The sequence below is a fragment of the Vespa mandarinia genome, chromosome 20, assembly GCF_050613455.1.
Source record: "Vespa mandarinia isolate Hongniang chromosome 20, ASM5061345v1, whole genome shotgun sequence".
In the NCBI taxonomy this organism is placed as follows: Eukaryota; Metazoa; Arthropoda; class Insecta; order Hymenoptera; family Vespidae; genus Vespa; species Vespa mandarinia.
Window position 1 is genome coordinate 1,767,552 of NC_140829.1, and position 16,964 is coordinate 1,784,515.

Consider the following 16,964-nt stretch of genomic DNA (forward strand, 5'->3'; position numbering starts at 1 on the left):
TGCAAATAAGGAAAGATTCAATAAGAATCGCTTAAGGTGATATCTACTAATATTTGGAATAATACAGTATTTTATAATTTCGTGTAAAACTTTTCATAAAAGGAGTAAAAATTAAATGTACATACCTTTCATTTAAAACTAAACCAACTGAGAATCATTTACGTGCAGAGTTTTCATTAGTAACTGAAATCATATTGAACTAAGCGCTATGAAATGTGCATGACTAGAAGATATTTCAAGAAAAATATATTCAATTCCGATCAAACGTAATGCACAATTATTTTTGCATGAAGAACTTTAAAAATATCTATGCAAGTGTATAATTCCTGATGAAACGAAGAAAGTATTACAGAGGGAGAGAAGAAAATTTAGTGTACATACCTTTCATTTAAAATTAAACCAATTGAGAATCATTTACGTGCAGAGTTTTCATTTGTAATTGAAATCATATTGAACTAAGCGCTATGAAATGTGCATGACTAGAAGATATTTCAAGAAAAATATATTCAATTCCGATCAAACGTAATGCACAATTATTTTTGCATGAAGAACTTTAAAAATATCTATGCAAGTGTATAATTCCTGATGAAACGAAGAAAGTATTACAGAGGGAGAGAAGAAAATTTAGTGCACATACCTTTCATTTAAAATTAAACCAATTGAGAATCATTTACGTGTAGAATTTTTATTAAAAGTCCTATTATATTGAACTAAGCGCTATGAAATGTGCATAACTAGTAGATATTTCAAGGAAAATATATTCAATTCTAATCAAACGTAATACACAATTATTTTTGCATGAAGAACTTTAAAAATATCTATGCAAGTGTATAATTCCTGATGAAACGAAGAAAATATTACACTTGGAGAAACAGTAAAGTAGGAATCTGATAAATTATAGGACATGAAGATTTCTAGTAGATGGCACATAGGGAAGATGTCCTCATTTCTTTCAGAGAATAGAGAACTATTTAATAAACCTAACATATTCTGGAAAAGGAAAATAATCAGGAGAAATGTGTATCGCTACATAGATTGCGTTATTATGGGAATTATGGACAATCTTAACAGACCGAATGCTAACGGAGATAATATAAATTTCTTTAATTAAAAGAACAGTGTTATGATTTAACAAAGTAAACATAAATACTATGGGGCCTACAAAACTATTTGTCTTTGCAAATAAGGAAAGATTCAATAAGAATAGCTTTTAACTATTAAGGTGATATCTCCTAATATTTGGAATAATGCAGCATTTTATGATTTCGTACAAAACTTTTCATGAAAGGAGCAAAAATTAAGTGTACGGACCATTCTATTAAAATTAAACTAATTGTGAATCATTTACGTGCAGAATTCTTATTAAAGTTACTTTCCAATTGAACTAAGCGCTATGAAATGTGTATAACTAGTAGACATTTCAAGAAAGATAGATTCAATTCTAATGAAACCTAATACACAATCACTTTGCATGATGAAATTTAAAAAAATCTATACACCTGTAAAATTCGTCATGAAAGGACGAATGTATTACAGAGGGAGAAATTCTATAGTTGGAATCTAATAAATTATATGATATGAAGAATTCTAGTAGATGGCAAATAGGGAAGATATCTTCACATCTTTCAGAAGATAGGGAATTATTTAATAAACCTAAGGTATTATGGAAAAGGAAAATAAATGAAGAAATGTGTATCCCTACATCGGTTACATTATTAAGGGAATTATGGCCAATCTTAACAGACCGAATTCTAACGGACATAATATAGATTTGTTTAACTAAAATAACAGTGTTATGATTTAACAAAGTTAACATAAATACTAAGGGCCCTACAAAACTATTTGTCTTTGCAAATAAGGAAAGATTCAATAAGAATCGCTTTTAACTATTAAGGTGATATCTGCTAATATTTGAAATAATGCAGCATTTTATAATTTCGTGTAAAACTTTTCATGAAAGGAGCAAAAATTTAGTGTACATACCATTCATTTAAAATTAAACCAATTGAGAAAATTTACGTGCAGAATTTTTATCAATTGTAATATTACATTGAACTAAGCGCTAGAAAATGTGCATGCCTACTTGATATTTCAAGAAAAATATATTCAATTCTAATCAAACCTAATACACGACTATTTATGCACGAAGAACTTTAAAAAAATCTATCCGCGTGTAAAAATCTTGATGAAAGGACAAATGTATTACAGAGGGAGAAACTCTGTAGTAGGAATCTGATGAGTTATAATACAAGTAAACATCAAGTAGACGGTTCATAGGGAAGATATCCTCATTTCTTTCAGAGAATAGAGAACTATTTAATAAACCTAACGAAATATGGAAAAGGAAAATAATCAGAAGAAATGTGTATCTCTACATCAGTTGCATTATTATGGGAATTGTGGACAATCTTAACAGACCGAATGCTAACGGACATAATATAGATTTCTTTAATTGAAGCAGCAGAGTTATGATTTAACAAAAATTAAAATAAATGCTATGGGACGTTCATTACCTGTTGTCTGTTCAAGAAGGAAATATTCAATAAGAATCGCTCTTAACAGTTAAGATGAAATCACCTAGTTATAGAATAATGCAGCAGTTTAAGATTTCGTGCAAAATTCTTTGAGAAACGAGCAAAAATTAAGAGTTCAGACCATTCGCTTAAAATTAAACCAATTGAGAATCATTTACGTGCAGAATTTTTACTAAACCAGTGAATATATTGAACTAAGCGCTATGAAATGTGCATGACTAGGAGTTATGTCAAGAAAAATATATTCAATTCTAATCATATGTAATACACAACAATTTTTGCACGAGGAACTTTAAAAAAATCTATCCACGTCTAAAATTCGTAATGACAAGACGAATGTATTACAGAGGGAGAAACTGTGTAGTAGGAATCTGATAAATTATATGACATGAAGACTTCTAGTAGATGGCACATAGGGAAGATATCCTCATTTCTTTCAGAGAATAGAGAACTATTTAATAAACCTAACATATTCTGGAAAAGGAAAATAATCGGAAGAAATGTGTATCTCTACATCGGTTGCATTATTATGGGAATTGTGGACAATCTTAACAGACCGAATGCTAACGGACATAATATAGATTTCTTTAATTGAAGGAACAGAGTTATGATTTAACAAAAATTAAAATAAATACTATGGGACCTACAAAACTATTTGACTTCGCAAATAAGGAAAGATTCAATAAGAATCGCTTTTAACTATTAAGGTGATATCTACTAATATTTGGAATAATGCAGCATTTTATAATTTCGTGTAAAACTTTTCATGAAAGGAGCAAAGATTTAGTGAATATACCTTTCATTTAAAATTAAACCAATTGAGAATCGTTTACGTGTAGAATTTTTATTTAAAGTACTATTATATTGAACTAAGCGCTATGAAATGTGAATAACTAGTAGAATTTTCACGAAAGATAGATTCAATTCTTATCAAACCTAATACACAATTACTTATGCATGAAGAAATTTAAAAAAATCTATGCACCTATAAAATTCGTGATGAAAGGACGAAAGTGTTATGGAGGCAGATACTCTGTAGTAGGAATCTGATAAATTATAATACAAACAATATCTAGTAGACGATTCATAGGGAAGATATCCTCATTTCTTTCAGAGAATAGAGAACTATTTAATAAACCTAACGTATTGTGGAAAAGGAAAATAATCAGGAGAAATGTGTATCGCTACATCGATTGCGTTATTATCGGAATTATGGACAATCTTAACAGACCGAATGCTAACGGACATAATATAAATTTCTTTAATTGAAGGAACAGAGTTATGATTTAACAAAAATTAAAATAAATACTATGGGACCTACAAAACTATTTGACTTCGCAAATAAGGAAAGATTCAATAAGAATCGCTTTTAACTATTAAGGTGATATCTACTAATATTTGGAATAATGCAGCATTTTATAATTTCGTGTAAAACTTTTCATGAAAGGAGCAAAGATTTAGTGAATATACCTTTCATTTAAAATTAAACCAATTGAGAATCGTTTACGTGTAGAATTTTTATTTAAAGTACTATTATATTGAACTAAGCGCTATGAAATGTGAATAACTAGTAGAATTTTCACGAAAAATAGATTCAATTCTTATCAAACCTAATACACAATTACTTATGCATGAAGAAATTTAAAAAAATCTATGCACCTATAAAATTCGTGATGAAAGGACGAAAGTGTTATGGAGGCAGATACTCTGTAGTAGGAATCTGATAAATTATAATACAAACAATATCTAGTAGACGATTCATAGGGAAGATATCCTCATTTCTTTCAGAGAATAGAGAACTATTTAATAAACCTAACGTATTGTGGAAAAGGAAAATAATCAGGAGAAATGTGTATCGCTACATCGATTGCGTTATTATCGGAATTATGGACAATCTTAACAGACCGAATGCTAACGGACATAATATAAATTTCTTTAATTAAAAGAACAGTGTTATGATTTAACAAAGTTAACATAAATACTATGGGGCCTACAAAACTATTTGTCTTTGCAAATAAGGAAAGATTCAATAAGAATCGCTTTTAACTATTAAGGTGATATCTACTAATATTTGGAATAATGCAGCATTTTATAATTTCGTGTAAAACTTTTCATGAAAGGAGCAAAAATTTAGTGTACATACCTTTCATTTAAAATTAAACCAATTGAGAATCATTTACGTGTAGAATTTCTATTAATAGCACCATTATATTGAACTAAGCGCTATGAAATGTGCATGACTAGTAGATATTTCAAGGAAAATATATTCAATTCCGATCAAACGTAATACACAATTATATTTGCATGAAGAACTTTAAAAATATCTATGCAAGTGTATAATTCCTGATGAAACGAAGAAAGTATTACAGAGGGAGAAACTGTAAAGTAGGAATCTGATAAATTGGACATGAAGATTTCTAGTAGATGGCACATAGGGAAGATATCTTCACATCTTTCAGAAGATAGGGAATTATTTAATAAACCTAAGGTATTATGGAAAATAACCGGATGAAATATGTATCCCTACATCGGTTGCATTATTTAGGGATATTATGGACAATCTTGACAGACCGAATTTTAACGGATATAATATAGATTTCATTAATTTAAAGAACAGAGTTGCGATTTAACAAAAATTAAAATAAATGCTATGGGACATTCATAACCTGTTGCCTTTGCAAATAAGGAAAGATTCAATAAGAATCTCTTTTAACTATTAAGGTGATATCTACTAATATTTGGAATAATGCAGTATTTTATAATTTCGTGTAAATCTTTTCATAAAAGGAGTAAAAATTAAATGTACATACCTTTCATTTAAAATTAAACCAACTGAGAATCATTTACGTGCAGAATTTTTATCAATAGTACTATTGTATTGAACTAAGCGCTAGAAAATGTGAATGCCTAGTTGATATTTCAGGAAAAAATATATTCAATTCTAATCAAACCTAATACACAACTATTTATGCACGAAAAACTTTAAAAAAATCTATCTACGTGTTAAATTCGTGATGAAAGGACGAAAGTGTTATGGAGGCAGATACTCTGTAGTAGGAATCTGATAAATTATAATACAAACAATATCTAGTAGACGGTTCATAGGGAAGATATCCTCATTTCTTTCAGAGAATAGAGAACTATTTAATAAACCTAACGTATTGTGGAAAAGGAAAAAATCAGAAGAAATGTGTATCGCTACATCGATCGTGTTATTATGGGAATTATGGACAATCTTAACAGACGAAATTCTAACGGACATAATATAAATTTCTTTAATTAAAAGAACAGTGTTATGATTTAACAAAGTTAACATAAATACTGTGGGCCCTACAAAACTATTTGTCTTTGCAAATAAGGAAATATTCAATTAGAATCGCTTTTAACTATTAAGGTGATATCTGCTAATATTTGGAATAATGCAGCATTTTATGATTTCGTGCAAAACATTTCAAGAAAAAAACAAAAATTAAGTGTACATACTTTTCATTTAAAATTAAACCAATTGAGAATCATTTATCTGTAGAATTTTTATTAATCGTCCTATTATATTGAACTAAGCGCTATGAAATGTGCATAACTAGTAGAATTTTCACGAAAGATAGATTCAATTCTTATCAAACCTAATACACAATTATTTATGCATGAAGAAATTAAAAAAAATCTATGCGTGTGTAAAATTCGTGATGAAAGGACGATAGTGTTATGGAGACAGATACTCTGTAGTAGGAATCTGATAAGTTATAATACAAACAATATCTAGTAGACGGTTCATAGGGAAGATATCCTCATTTCTTTTAGAGAATAGAGAATTATTTAATAAACCTAACGTATTGTGGAAAAGGAAAAAAATCAGAAGAAATGTGTATCGCTACATCGATCGCGTTATTATGGGAATTATGGACAATCTTAACAGACCGAATGCTAACGGACATAATATAAATTTCTTTAATTAAAAGAACAGTGTTATGATTTAACAAAGTTAACATAAATACTGTGGGCCCTACAAAACTATTTGTCTATGCAAATAGGGAAAGATTCAATAAGAATCGCTTTTAACTATTAAGGTGATATCTACTAATATTTGTAATAATGCAGCATTTTAAAATTTCGTGTAAAACTTTTCATGAAAGGAGCAAAAATTTAGTGTACATACCTTTCATTTAAAATTAAACCAATTGAGAATCATTTACGTGCAGAATTTTTATTCCTTCTCATATTATATTGAACTAAGCGCTAGAAAATGTGCATGACTAGAAGATATTTCAAGAAAAAAATATTCAATTTCTATCAAACCTAATACACAATTATTTATGCATTACGAACTTTAAAAAAATCTATGCACCTGTAAAACTCGTCATGAAAGGACGAATGTATTACAGAGGGAGAAATTCTATAGTAGGAATCTGATAAATTATATGACATGAAGAATTCTAGTAGATGACAAATAGGGAAGATATCGTCACTTCTTTCAGAAGATAGGGAATTACTTAATATACCTAAGGTATTATGGAAAAGGAAAATAATCGGAAGAAATGCGTATCCCTACATCGGTTGCATTATTAAAGGAATTATAGACAACTTAACAGACCGAATTCTAACGGACATAATAGAGATTTCTTTAATTAAAAGAACAATGTTATGATTTAACAAAGGTAACATAAATACTATGGGGCCTACAAAACTATTTGTCTTCGCAAATAAGGAAAGATTCAATAAGAATCGCTTTTAACTATTAAGATGATATCTCTTAATATTTGGAATAATGCAGCATTTTATGATTTCGTGCAAAATTTTTTATGACACGAGCAAAAATGAAGTGTACAGATCATTCAACTAAAATTAAACCAATTGAAAATCATTTACGTTCACAAATTTAACCAGAAATTTACGTAATTGAACTAAGCGCTATGAGATGTGCAACACTAAAGGACGATTCAATAAAAATAGATTTAATTCTTACTAGACCTAATACACAATTATTTATGCATGAAGAACTTTAAAAAAATCTATCCACGTCCAAAATTCGTAATGACAGGACGAATGTATTACACAGGAGAAACTCTATAGTAGGAATCTGATAAATTATATGACATGAAGACTTCTAGTAGATGGCACATAGGGAAGATATCCTCATTTCTTTCAGAGAATAGAGAACTATTTAATAAACCTAACGAAGTATGGAGTAGGAAAATAATCGGAAGAAATGTGTATCTCTACATCGGTGGCATTATTATGCGAATAATGGACAATCTTTACAGACCGAATTCTAACGGCCATAATATAGATTTCTTTAATTGAAGGAACAGAGTTATGATTTAACAAAAATTAAAATAAATGCTATGGGACGTTCATAACCTGTTGTCTGTTCAAGAAGGAAATATTCAATAAGAATCGCTCTTAACAGTTAAGATGAAATCACCTAGTTATAGAATAATGCAGCAGTTTAAGATTTCGTGCAAAATTCTTTGAGAAACGAGCAAAAATTAAGACTACAGACCATTCTCTTAAAATTAAACCAATCGAGAATTATTTACGTGCTGAATTTTTACTAAACGAATTAATATATTGAACTAAGCGCTATGAAATGTGCATGACTAGGAGTTATGTCAAGAAAAATATATTCAATTCTAATCAAATATAATACACAACTATTTTTGCACGAGGAACTTTAAAAAAATCTATCCACGTCTAAAATTCGTGATGACAGGACGTATGTATTACAGAGGGAGAAACTCTGTAGTAGGAATCTGATAAGTTATAATACAAACAATATCTAGTAGACGGTTCAAAGGGAAGATATCCTCATTTATTTCAGAGTATAGAGAACTATTTAATAAACCTAACGTATTGTGGAAAAGGAAAATAATCAGAAGAAATGTGTATCGCTACATCGATTGCGTTATTATCGGAATTATGGACAATCTTAACAGACCGAATGCTAACGGACATAATATAAATTTCTGTAATTAAAAGAACAGTGTTATGATTTAACACAGTTAACATAAATACTGTGGGCCCTACAAAACTATTTGTCTATGCAAATAAGGAAAGATTCAATAAGAATCGCTTTTAACTATTAAGGTGATATCTACTAATATTTGTAATAATGCAGCATTTTAAAATTTCGTGTAAAACTTTTCATGAAAGGAGCAAAAGTTTAGTGTACATGCCTTTCATTTAAAATTAAACCAATTGAGAATCATTTACGTGCAGAATTTTTATTCCTTCTCATATTATATTGAACTAAGCGCTAGAAAATGTGCATGACTAGAAGATATTTCAAGAAAAAAATATTCAATTTCTATCAAACCTAATACACAATTATTTATGCATTACGAACTTTAAAAAAATCTATGCACCTGTAAAATTCGTCATGAAAGGACGAATGTATTACAGAGGGAGAAATTCTATAGTAGGAATCTGATAAATTATATGACATGAAGACTTCTAGTAGATGGCACATAGGGAAGATATCCTCATTTCTTTCAGAGAATAGAGAACTATTTAATAAACCTAACGTATTCTGGAAAAGGAAAATAATCAGAAGAAATGTGTATCGCTACATCGGTGGCATTATTATGCGAATAATGGACAATCTTTACAGATCGAATTCTAACGGCTATAGTATAGATTTCTTTAATTGAAGGAACAGAGTTATGATTTAACAAAAATTAAAATAAATGCTATGGGACGTTCATAACCTGTTGTCTGTTCAAGAAGGAAATATTCAATAAGAATCGCTCTTAACAGTTAAGATGAAATCACCTAGTTATAGAATAATGCAGCAGTTTAAGATTTCGTGTAAAATTCTTTGAGAAACGAGCAAAAATTAAGAGTACAGACCATTCTCTTAAAATTAAACCAAATGAGAATCATTCAGGTGTAGAATTTTTATTAATCCAGGTAATGAATTGAACTAAGCGCTATGAAATGTGCATGACTAATAGTTATGTCAAGAAAAATATATTCAATTCTAATCATATGTAATACACAACTATTTTTGCACGAGGAACTTTAAAAAAATCTATCCACGTCTAAAATTCCTAATGACAGGACGAATGTATTACAGAGGGAGAAACTCTGTAGTAGGAATCTGATAAATTATATGACATGAAGACTTCTAGTAGATGGCACATAGGGAAGATATCCTCATTTCTTTCAGAGAATAGAGAACTATTTAATAAACCTAACGTATTCTGAATAGGAAAATAATCGGAAGAAATGTGTATTTCTACATCGGTTGCATTATTATGGGAATTGTGGACAATCTTAACAGACCGAATGCTAACGGACATAATATAGATTTCTTTAATTAAAAGAACAGTGTTATGATTGAACAAAGTTAATATAAATACTATGGGACCTACAAAACTATTTTTCTATGCAAATAAGGAAAGATTCAATAAGAATCGCTTTTAACTATTAAGGTGATATCTACTAATATTTGGAATAATGCAGCATTTTATAATTTCGTTTAAAACTTTTCATGAAAGGAGCAAAAATTTAGTGTACATACCTTTCATTTAAAATTAAACCAATTGAGAATCATTTACGTGTAGAATTTCTATTAATAGCACCATTATATTGAACTAAGCGCTATGAAATGTGCATGACTAGTAGATATTTCAAGGAAAATATATTCAATTCTTATCAAACCTAATACTCAATTATTTATGCATGAAGAAATTGAAAAAAATCTATGCGTGTGTAAAATTCGTGATGAAAGGACGATAGTGTTATGAAGACAGATACTCTGTAGTAGGAATCTGATAAGTTATAATACAAACAATATCTAGTAGACGGTTCAAAGGGAAGATATCCTCATTTCTTTCAGAGAATAGTGAACTATTTAATAAACCTAACGTATTGTGGAACAGGAAAATAATCAGAAGAAATGTGTATCGCTACATCGATTGCGTTATTATGGGAATTATGGACAATCTTAACAGACGAAATTCTAACGGACATAATATAAATTTCTTTAATTAAAAGAACAGTCTTATGATTTAACAAAAATTAAAATAAATGCTATGGGACGTTCATAACCTGTTGTCTGTTCAAGAAGGAAATATTCAATAAGAATCGCTCTTAACAATTAAGATGAAATCACCTAGTTATAGAATAATGCAGCAGTTTAAGATTTCGTGCAAAATTCTTTGAGAAACGAGCAAAAATTAAGAATTCAGACCATTCGCTTAAAATTAAACCAATTGAGAATCATTTACGTGCTGAATTTTTACTGAACATGTTAATACATTGAACTAAGCGCTATGAAATGTGCATGACTAATAGTTATGTCAAGAAAAATATATTCAATTCTAATCATATGTAATACACAACTATTTTTGCACGAAGAACTTTAAAAAAATCTATCCACGTCGAAAATTCGTGATGACAGGACGAATGTATTACAGAGGGAGAAACTCTGTAGTAGGAATCTGATAAATTATAATACATGCAGACATCTAGTAGACGATACATAGGGAAGATATCTTCACATCTTTCAGAAGATAGGGAATTATTTAATAAACCTAAGGTATTATGGAAAAGGAAAATAAATGAAGAAATGTGTATCCCTACATCGGTTGCATTATTAAGGGAATTATGGACAATCTTAACAGACCGAATTCTAACGGACATAATATAAATTTCTTTAACTAAAATAAATGTTATGATTTAACAAAGTTAACATAAATACTAAAGGGCCTACAAAACTATTTGTCTTTGCAAATAAAGAAAGATTCAATAAGAATCGCTTTTAACTATTAAGGTGATATCTACTAATATTTTGAATAATGCAGTATTTTATGATTTCGTGCAAAACATTTCATGAAAGGAGCAAAAATTAAGTGTACATACCTTTCATTTGAAATTAAACCAACTGAGAATCATTTACGTGCAGAGTTTTTATTTGTTGTACTATTAAATTGAATTAAGCGCTATGAAATCTGCATGACTAGAAAATATTTCAAGAAAAATATATTCAATTCTAATCAAACGTAATATACAACTATTTATGCACGAAGAACTTTAAAAAAATCTATGCGTGTGTAAAATTCGTGATGAAAGAACGAATGTATTACAGAGGGAGAAACTCTGTAGTAGGAATCTGATAAGTTATAATACAAGTAAACATCTAGTAGACGGTTCATAGGGAAGTTATCCTCATTTCTTTCAGAAAATAGAGAACTATTTAATAAACCTAACGTATTCTGGAAATGGAAAATAATCAGAAGAAATGTGTATCGCTACATCGGTGGCATTATTATGCGAATAATGGACAATCTTTACAGACCGAATTCTAACGTCTATAATATAGATTTCTTTAATTGAAGGAACAGAGTTATGATTTAACAAAAATTAAAATAAATGCTATGGGACGTTCATAACCTGTTGTCTGTTCAAGAAGGAAATATTCAATAAGAATCGCTCTTAACAATTAAGATGAAATCACCTAGTTATAGAATAATGCAGCAGTTTAAGATTTCGTGCAAAATTCTTTGAGAAACGAGCAAAAATTAAGAGTTCAGACCATTCGCTTAAAATGAAACCAATTGAGAATCATTTAGGTGTAGAATTTTTATGATACCAGTTATTATATTGAATTAAGCGCTATGAAATCTGCATGACTAGAAGATATTTCAAGAAAAATATATTCAATTCTAATCAAACGTAATATACAACTATTTATGCACGAAGAACTTTAAAAAAATCTATCCACGTCTAAAATTCGTGATGAACGAACGAATGTATTACACAGGGAGAAACACTATAGTAGGAATCTGATAAATTATATGACATGAAGACTTCTAGTAGATGGCACATAGGGAAGATATCCTCATTTCTTTTAGAGAATAGATAACTATTTAATAAACCTAACGAAGTATGGAATAGGAAAATAATCGGAAGAAATGTGTAACTCTACATCGGTGGCATTATTATGCGAATAATGGACAATCTTTACAGACCGAATTCTAACGGCTATAATATAGATTTCTTTAATTGAAGGAACAGAGTTATGATTTAACAAAAATTAAAATAAATGCTATGGGACGTTCATAACCTGTTGTCTGTTCAAGAAGGAAATATTCAATAAGAATCGCTCTTAACAATTAAGATGAAATCACCTAGTTATAGAATAATGCAGCAGTTTAAGATTTCGTGCAAAATTCTTTGAGAAACGAGCAAAAATTAAGACTACAGATCATTCTCTTAAAATTAAACTAATCGAGAATCATTTACGTGCAGAATTTTTACTAAGCAAATTAACACATTGAACTAAGCGCTATGAAATGTGCATGACTAATAGTTATGTCAAGAAAAATATATTCAATTCTAATCATATGTAATAGACAACTATTTTTGCACGAAGAACTTTAAAAAAATCTATCCACGTCCAAAATTCGTGATGAAAGGACGAATGTATTACACAGGAGATACTCTATAGTAGGAATCTGATAAATTATATGACATGAAGACTTCTAGTAGATGGCACATAGCGAAGATATCCTCATTTCTTTCAGAGAATAGAGAACTATTTAATAAACCTAACGAAGTATGGAGTAGGAAAATAATCGGAAGAAATGTGTAACTCTACATCGGTGGCATTATTATGCGAATAATGGACAATCTTTACAGACCGAATTCTAACGGCTATAATATAGATTTCTTTAATTGAAGGAACAGAGTTATGATTTAACAGAAATTAAAATAAATGCTATGGGACGTTCATAACCTGTTGTCTGTTCAAGAAGGAAATATTCAATAAGAATCGCTCTTAACAATTAAGATGAAATCACCTAGTTATAGAATAATGCAGCAGTTTAAGATTTCGTGCAAAATTCTTTGAGAAACGAGCAAAAATTAAGAGTACAGACCATTTGCTTAAAATTAAACCAATTGAGAATCATTTACGTGCTGAATTTTTACTTAAAAAGTTAATATATTGAACTAAGCGCTATGAAATGTGCATGACTAGGAGTTATGTCAAGAAAAATATATTCAATTCTAATCATATGTAATACACAACTATTTTTGCACGAAGAACTTTAAAAAAATCTATCCACGTTTAAAATTCGTGATGACAGGACGAATGTATTACAGAGGGAGAAACTCTGTAGTAGGAATCTGATAAATTATAATACATGCAGACATCTAGTAGACGATACATAGGGAAGATATCTTCACATCTTTCAGAAGATAGTGAATTATTTAATAAACCTAAGGTATTATGGAAAAGGAAAATAAATGAAGAAATGTGTATCCCTACATCGGTTGCATTATTAAGGGAATTATGGACAATCTTAACAGACCGAATTCTAACGGACATAATATAAATTTCTTTAACTAAAATAAATGTTATGATTTAACAAAGTTAACATAAATACTAAAGGGCCTACAAAACTATTTGTCTTTGCAAATAAAGAAAGATTCAATAAGAATCGCTTTTAACTATTAAGGTAATATCTACTAATATTTTGAATAATGCAGTATTTTATGATTTCGTGCAAAACTTTTCATGAAAGGAGCAAAAATTAAGTGTACATACCTTTCATTTGAAATTAAACCAACTGAGAATCATTTAGGTGCAGAGTTTTTATTTGTTGTTCTATTAAATTGAATTAAGCGCTATGAAATCTGCATGACTAGAAAATATTTCAAGAAAAATATATTCAATTCTAATCAAACGTAATATACAACTATTTATGCACGAAGAACTTTAAAAAAATCTATGCGTGTGTAAAATTCGTGATGAAAGAACGAATGTATTACAGAGGGAGAAACTCTGTAGTAGGAATCTGATAAGTTATAATACAAGTAAACATCTAGTAGACGGTTCATAGGGAAGTTATCCTCATTTCTTTCAGAAAATAGAGAACTATTTAATAAACCTAACGTATTCTGGAAATGGAAAATAATCAGAAGAAATGTGTATCGCTACATCGGTGGCATTATTATGCGAATAATGGACAATCTTTACAGACCGAATTCTAACGTCTATAATATAGATTTCTTTAATTGAAGGAACAGAGTTATGATTTAACAAAAATTAAAATAAATGCTATGGGACGTTCATAACCTGTTGTCTGTTCAAGAAGGAAATATTCAATAAGAATCGCTCTTAACAATTAAGATGAAATCACCTAGTTATAGAATAATGCAGCAGTTTAAGATTTCGTGCAAAATTCTTTGAGAAACGAGCAAAAATTAAGAGTTCAGACCATTCGCTTAAAATGAAACCAATTGAGAATCATTTAGGTGTAGAATTTTTATGATACCAGTTATTATATTGAATTAAGCGCTATGAAATCTGCATGACTAGAAGATATTTCAAGAAAAATATATTCAATTCTAATCAAACGTAATATACAACTATTTATGCACGAAGAACTTTAAAAAAATCTATCCACGTCTAAAATTCGTGATGAACGAACGAATGTATTACACAGGGAGAAACACTATAGTAGGAATCTGATAAATTATATGACATGAAGACTTCTAGTAGACGATACATAGGGAAGATATCTTCACATCTTTCAGAAGATAGTGAATTATTTAATAAACCTAAGGTATTATGGAAAAGGAAAATAAATGAAGAAATGTGTATCCCTACATCGGTTGCATTATTAAGGGAATTATGGACAATCTTAACAGACCGAATTCTAACGGACATAATATAAATTTCTTTAACTAAAATAAATGTTATGATTTAACAAAGTTAACATAAATACTAAAGGGCCTACAAAACTATTTGTCTTTGCAAATAAAGAAAGATTCAATAAGAATCGCTTTTAACTATTAAGGTAATATCTACTAATATTTTGAATAATGCAGTATTTTATGATTTCGTGCAAAACTTTTCATGAAAGGAGCAAAAATTAAGTGTACATACCTTTCATTTGAAATTAAACCAACTGAGAATCATTTAGGTGCAGAGTTTTTATTTGTTGTTCTATTAAATTGAATTAAGCGCTATGAAATCTGCATGACTAGAAGATATTTCAAGAAAAATATATTCAATTCTAATCAAACGTAATATACAACTATTTATGCACGAAGAACTTTAAAAAAATCTATGCGTGTGTAAAATTCGTGATGAAAGGACGAATGTATTACACAGGGAGAAACTCTATAGTAGGAATCTGATAAGTTATAATACAAGTAAACATTTAGTAGACGGTTCATAGGGAAGGTATTCTCATTTCTTTCAGAAAATAGAGAACTATTTAATAAACCTAACGTATTCTGGAAAAGGAAAATAATCAGAAGAAATGTGTATCTCTACATCGGTGGCATTATTATGCGAATTATTGACAATCTTGACAGACTGAATTCTAACGAACATAATATAGATTTCTTTAATTGAAAGAACAGAGTTATGATTTAGCAAAAATTAAAATAAATGCAATGAGATATACAAAACTAGTTATCTGTTCAAAAAAGCAAAGATTCAATAATAATCGCATTTAATCTCTTAAGGTGAAAGTACGTAGTATTCGAAATAAAGCATTAGTTTATGATTGTCATATCGTGCATAATTTTTAATGCAACAATGAAAAATTAAGTGTACTTCCTTCAATTAAAGTCAAGAGAAATGAAAATCATTCATGTTCAGAATTATTATTTGAACAAATTGCTTATAAGAAAAAGCGTTATCTTACGTTGTTTAAAAAAAAAAAATAGTGAAACATCATTAAATTTAAGCGCTTAATAGAATATTAAAACAAAATATTCGATAGTAAAGAGTGAATTTTTCAGTTTCCATTATAATGTTAAAAATAGAGAGATTTTACGAAGCGAATACTAACGTATTGTTTTTAGGGAAAATTGAGACATCGGATAATTTAAAGAATAAGTAGGTATTGTGCGAATTTAAGATGCAATAAAAAAAAAATTTAAGAAGGATGCGAATTTCATTGTATCGACAGCATTAAAAAATTAAGTAAAACAAGAACAAGAAATACGAAGTAGAGATTCTGTATAGTTTCTAGAACAGTTTGCTTATTGAGAAAAGTGAAATCTAACATAACACGATACATATGATTCGTTGAATATTGATAGAGGTTTCAGTCTATTTAAAGCAACGATAATCTTATAAAATGTATTACTCTGTTGTTCTGTTTCAATATCCTGTATCAAATATCTATCGTTATCAAGTATCTTCACGATTTCGTATAGCCCTTTATATTTCGTCTCTAATTTCTTATTTCAATCAAAACTAATTCATATTTTCTATCAATGAAAAATCGTGTACCGTGTATAATATTGTTAAGTATGTATTGTTGAAATCTAAACACTCCTAAAGATTGTTATGAAAAAATTTATCGATATAGATAAAAATTTTTATGTCATATTAAAATCGATTAGACTTGGCAAAATTAAACAAGGCATAATAATATTTTCCTGATATGAACTAACTAGTCAGAT

General features: G+C 29.0%; 1 protein-coding gene across 2 annotated transcripts in view; it reads right to left on the reverse strand.

Annotated features, from left to right (window-relative positions):
• The window catches only part of LOC118447407 (zwei Ig domain protein zig-8-like), a 187,546-nt gene that overhangs the window by 89,940 nt on the left and 80,642 nt on the right, over positions 1 to 16,964 (reverse strand). The window lies entirely within an intron of this gene.